Here is a 6,178-nt window from a genome sequence, read left to right as displayed (position 1 = left end):
GGCTAGCTCGGCGACGGGACAGAGGAGGGTAGGGCTATCCTCCGTACCTAGGCCGGTGGCCGCGGTCTCGAGGGGAGGCAGCACGCCGGTGTGGTTTTGAAGTGGCGTCGCGGAAAGGGGGGGCTCATCAATGGCGCCATAAGGTTGGGATGGGACGTCGGTGAGCTGGGGAGTAGAAGGGGGGATGGGCAGCAGACCAGGGGAGTTAGAGCGGACGGGAACGGGCAGGCGTGGGCGCCGAAAACCGTGCGACCGTCGAGCCTTGTCAATGCAGCCGGTCGCTTTCTCACCAACCGGCCAGTGATGATGGGCTGGAGGGCAGCAGCTGCAGCCAAAGCATCCCCGAGGGAGAGATGTGGCTGAAGCTTGAAGGAGGCCAGTTGCCCCATCCCAACGGCGGCGATGAACCGGGCCACGACCGGGCTGGCCAGCCGTGCATGGAAGACGGACGGAGAGGCCTCGGTCACCACAATCTCTTCGGGAGGGGCGCAGAAAAAATAATTGACTAGGGAGCGAACACAGGCGGCGGAGAAACACGATGAGAGGAACGGCGGGGTGAACCAGAGATCGCCGGGGACACGGCAGGAGGGGAACTCGAAAGGATCGAACGCCGTTCCGGAGTAGAACTGGCGAAAGATTCTAGATTGGAAGGCCTCACCTGGGCGCAGGACGAGGATGGTGTTGCTGACATGCGTGCTTGGGGCCAGGTCCTCGCCGCCGCCGCTGCAAGGAAAGGTTGGCGGCTCACCGGGGTCTAGTGGGTGGCCGCCACCGTCTGGAGTGACGGCAGCGGAGGAGGTGGTGGAAAGGGGCCCCGGCGAGCTGGGAGCGACCGCGACGACCGCGTCGCCAGCGTCGCCAGTTGAGTCGCGAGAGCTCATCCCCACCGCCGTCGTTTTCTTTTTCCATGTCACGAAACAAAGTACGAGGTCGGGAGTTAATGCATCGCGCCTAAACGTTTTGGCATTATTTGATTTTCGTAATGTGCCTAATGCACCGGTACGAAAGGAGTAGCAATTGTTATGCAGCGGTGATGCCAATTGCCAAACCACAATGGAAACTAAACTAATGATTCGGAAACCAAGAACAAAACACAGCTAGTAGGTCGATGGAAGCGACCAGATTCAGCTTCAACCTCGACTCTCGGTTGACTTTCCAGTAATTTTAGGGAGTGAGAGTGACTAAACATCAGACGTCTGTTTTTATATTTGTTTCAGGCGGGTTTTTGTTCCAATCACGGGTTGACAGGTGTCTACACTGACTACTCAGCCTAGACTCAGTTAAAAAAAGAGCATATGTTTCCTTCCTGGGTTTAGGACGAAAATGCATGGGCCAGCCTCTTTGGTCATCGATTGATTAGCGCCTCCTCCTGTACCTAACGGGCCGCCTAGCTAACCCGTTAACACATACAATAGCTTCCCCTGTTAGTGGTGTGGCTATAGCCCCCAACCTCCTCCCCTGGTACCCCAGTCCAAGCCTTGCATTTGCATCACTTACCCCGAAATTCAGAAAAGAAAACATATTGAAAACATAGAGGATAACCTTGGTAGGTAGAGAAACCTAGATGAAAAAAATGAAAAAAAAAACAAATGTGAATTCCTCCTATTTCTTTACAACAAAAGAGAGCACATTAGTAACACTACTGCTATGTGCATCTTTTCCCTATCAAGAAGATGTATAGAACTCAAAACAAAAACTGAAAAACACAAGAACTTGACTGCATGTAAAGTCCCATTTATTTTCAAACAAAATGATGAGTACTAGTGGCAGATTACCCATGTGGCAACAAAAATGTGAAGATTAAACTCAAAATGTTGTTACTACTTGTACTGCATACTGGTAAAACTCTAAAAAAATAAAATATACAGAAACTAAAAACCTGACAAATACCTCCAATAAGAAACAATGATGGTGTAATTAGATTTTACCAGCATAGCGGACTGAGGACTGGCACAAAGAGCATCCCAGCTACTTCACCTGAGCTTCCATTTTCCCTGGATTTGATACAAATCTATTTTATGTTAGTGTGCTGAATTACAAAAAAAAAGTATAGTATATAGCAGTGTTTTGAGTGCTTTGTGTTAAGAGGGGAACTTACTTGGGCCCTTTCATTGTATACTGAATTTCAGATAATTGGAACTTACTCCCAGCATTGAAATGCTCGGTCCGAAAATTCCAAAAAGAAAAACAAAGCTGGAGAAAACTAAATGCATAGCCCCTACTGTTGCAGCCCTCCACCAAGTAACTAAAGAACATAGAAAAAACTAAATACTGACATTAAGAAAAAGAGGCTAATAATTGACCAAGGACAAACAATTAAGGTCTGGATAAACAAAGAACTACCATTTAGAACTTAAATGAAAAAAGGAAAAAACTATGGCCATAGCAGAACTGAAGTTACTAAAATTATTGGGAAAAAAGATAACAAGAAATACTGATAACTTACAAATCAAGTACCACACGAAAAAAAGGCAGCCTGGTGCATGTAGCTCCCGCTTGCATAGGGTATAGGGAAGGGTTCTGCCACTTTGGGTCTAACCCGTGACCTCATGGTCACAAGGCAGCAACTTTACCACTGCGCCAAGGCTCCCCTTCCAAGTACCATACGAAAGCATGATTTTTCGGACTCCATGGTTACATACTTCTTGACAGTGCATACCCCGAAATAACAAAATAAGAGAAAACACACATAGTTCGTCAAAATTGAGGCGCGACATAGTTAACTGACAGCAGAACAAAAGACGGCGACAAGTTAAGCATTGACCCTGATGGTCATCTTAGATTGGGTTGACAACAACCATCATGTTCAATTCATCCAGTGCACTGCTCCTAATGGTGATTAGCACCGCTCTGCCAACCTTTAGGTCGTTCTCCATAAATTCCTCCCCGTCATTATTGTTGAAGGCGATATGACCTACGGCTACTCTCTTGTACGCACAGTGCTTACAATACCTCCCCCAAGGCATAGCCGAGTCACGCCTGCCGTCGGGGTGGCTGCCAGGCTGGAAGTTACCTTAAAAGGTAATTTCTGTTTTTTTTCCTGTCCATCCAAAAGTTGAAGTAAAAAAATAGAGAAAAAACAAAAAGACACAAATGTCAGTGCCTGCATGAATTCCACTATGCAACCATGCAAAACGAAAACAACACATAAACATGGAGCAGGACGTTCCAAAATATCCAGGACTGAATCTCCATTCCCCATCGAATTTTAGCCTGAATGAAGGCAAACAACAGAGGGGAAATAAGCGCCCCCGTGCGTGGAGCGGAGCACGAATTAGCGGGGCTGGTAGCCGGCCGCCGGGGCGGGACACTGCATTGCAAAATTGAGGACTAGGGGGGTGCGCGGCAAGGAAAGAAGCCCCTTCGAAGGATCGGAGTAAGGCGTCGCGTAATTAACGAATCAGACAAAGAACACACAGGTGAAGGTCACACTGAGCAGAGAAAATCTGAGGATAGGGAAACAGAGCTCGCCGTACCTTGCTCCCCACCGACGATGGCGACTGGTTCCGCCCGACTGGCGCTCGGTGATGCCGTGCCTGATGAGACAGCTCCTGATTTCCATCGGCTGAGCGCGCTGGAAAAAAAATCTAGCACATTGACAGGACATCAATATATGTTTTCACAAAAATTCATATCAAAATTTGAAACATTTCTTAAGGGGAGCTCCTATACGACGCTAACTGCCTCAAATAGTCTGCTTCAGGCATAAGAGCGTCTCCGACTGGCCGGGCCCATATATAGCGCAGAAAAATCGCAAAAAAGAAGCACGGCCACAGCACCAAATAACACGTCCTGCCAACCACAAAACCGTACGGCCGATGGTGAAAGATGATAGCATGAATTGTTTTTAACTATAACATGATATTCATTCTAGCGTCCTATTTACTATAGTGTATGAATTATTCAATTGTTATGAACACATTTTGAAAAACACGAACAAAATTAATGTGAACAAAATTTGAAATTTTAAAATAGTTTTTCAATCCAGGAATAAAATTTAGTATTTCGTCGGATTTTCAATTTTTTTGAACATTGTTTGTGAAAGAAGAACAAAATTTGATTTTTAAATTTAATTTTTTCTGAAAAATTTCAAATATTTTTTTTGAAACCTGAGACATTCTTCGAAAATTTGCACATTTTCTGAAATTCCTAAGAGTTTTTTTTAAACACCAATATTTTTCTTGCATTGTGAATAAAGTTTGAAAACAAGAACATTTTTGTAATTAGAAATCTTTTTTGAAAACAATGAGATCGTGAACAAGTTTTGAAACTAGAACCTTTTTTATAAATCCATGAACATTTTTTGAAACACGAACATTTTTTGAAATCATTAACAAAATTTTGAAAACAAGAATATTTGTTGAAAGCAAGAACATATTTTGAAATTCCTGAATTATTTTTGAAACACGAACATTTATTGGAATTTTACTTAAAAATTTATCACAAGAACAATTTTTTAAAGTTGGAAAAATATTTGAAAGTTTCAAACAAAAGAAACAGGAGAAAAACAAAAATACACAAAGGAAAAGAAAAAATAAAACAAAAAAGAAAATAAAACCGCAACAACAACAGGGAAGAAGCAGAGAAAAAAGAAAAGAAAAAAGGAAAATAAAATAATCGGTCCAAGAACCTTCTAGAAGGTTCACCAAACCGATAAAAAATGTTGGAAAACCACTAGAAGATTCACAAAACCGATACCTTGTACCTACTATAGATGGGCCGGCCCAATGGCTCGCTTGCTCACCCCATCTGTATGATTGCTCGACAGTTTGATGGAGTATGCGTCAAATAGGAATTTCCTTTCTTGAGATACAAAAAAGATAAACTCGTCATCAATGTGATAATGGGTCAAATCTAAAGCCCACAACTTATGTCATGTACTATTCAATGTTAAATCTATCATTTTTGTGTTGTGTGAATTTGCTAAAAAAAATCTAGTAAGAATATTTTAAAATGTGTAGTGTGAATTTGGTGCACTGGTAGCACCACAAGCACTGGTGCACCAAACATCCTCCCCCGCTCGGCATCCCTCCGCTGCTCTGGCTCACTCTAGCTGATCCTTTGAGGACATAGAAGAGTAAGTAAAAATCCCTCGCTCCCTACTGCTCATGATGGATTTGTTGAATTTTCCCGAAGAGAAAGGGTGAAACAGTATAGTAACATATAGTGTAAAGAACCAAGGCTATCGAAGTAGAAGAAGATGGCACGCAAACAATGTCAATAGTACCTACACACACAAAGCAGATGCTTGCACCCAACAAAAGCAAAGGAGAGTACCTTCCCTTGTTCTTGCCGGTTGCAAGTATCAAATCTGGTAGTGATAGGCGAAATAAAATAAAAGAAAACTAAACTAAACAACAAGGAAATTATAGGATTTCTTATTAGTTAGCGAGAATGGACCTAGGGGCCGTAGGTTCACTAGAGGCCTCTCTTATGAGCATAGCAATGGTGGATAAACAAATTACTGTTGAGCAATTAACAGAATTGCGCATAGTTGTGATGATCATTCAAGGAATAATCAATATATAGACATTACGTCTGTGACAAGTAGACCATTAAATTTACTGACGTCAACTACTATTACTTCACTTGAATACCGCTATCTAGCATGCATTTCAAAGTATTACGTTAATGACAAACAAAGTAACGCATTAAGTAAGATGATATAATGTACAAAAAGTAAGACCCGTTAATATGACCAAACCCCATACAAATACATGTCTCATTGAAGATAAATCAATCTACTTGGACAAAGAAGAGGGATGGATCGGATAAAAATATAAAGCTATAAAATTACGCAGCAAATAAATCTCAAATAACTCAAATAGTTAAATGGATAATTCTGATCATAGACACACAATTCATCGGATCTCAACAAACACATAGAAAAAGATTTCATCGGATTGATCTCAGAAGAGATCATTATATTGAAGATCATCTAACTACTACTATGGACCTGTAGGTCCTTAAGGAACTACTCACACATCATCGTGGACGCAGCAAGGTTGATGAAGATAGCCTTCCCAATGGTTTCCTCTCCGTCAAAGTACCGGAAAAGGCTTCCAGATGGGATCACGGAAGAGCAGAGGCTTGCGGCGGCGGAAGAATTGTTTCAGGTCTCGCTCCGAGGGTTTTGGGATATTTGTGAATTTTTAGGCCAGAGATTAGATCGATCGGA

Source organism: Triticum aestivum, chromosome 1B (assembly GCF_018294505.1).
Source record: "Triticum aestivum cultivar Chinese Spring chromosome 1B, IWGSC CS RefSeq v2.1, whole genome shotgun sequence".
In the NCBI taxonomy this organism is placed as follows: domain Eukaryota; kingdom Viridiplantae; phylum Streptophyta; class Magnoliopsida; order Poales; family Poaceae; genus Triticum; species Triticum aestivum.
Note: the sequence above shows the minus strand (reverse complement) of the source record.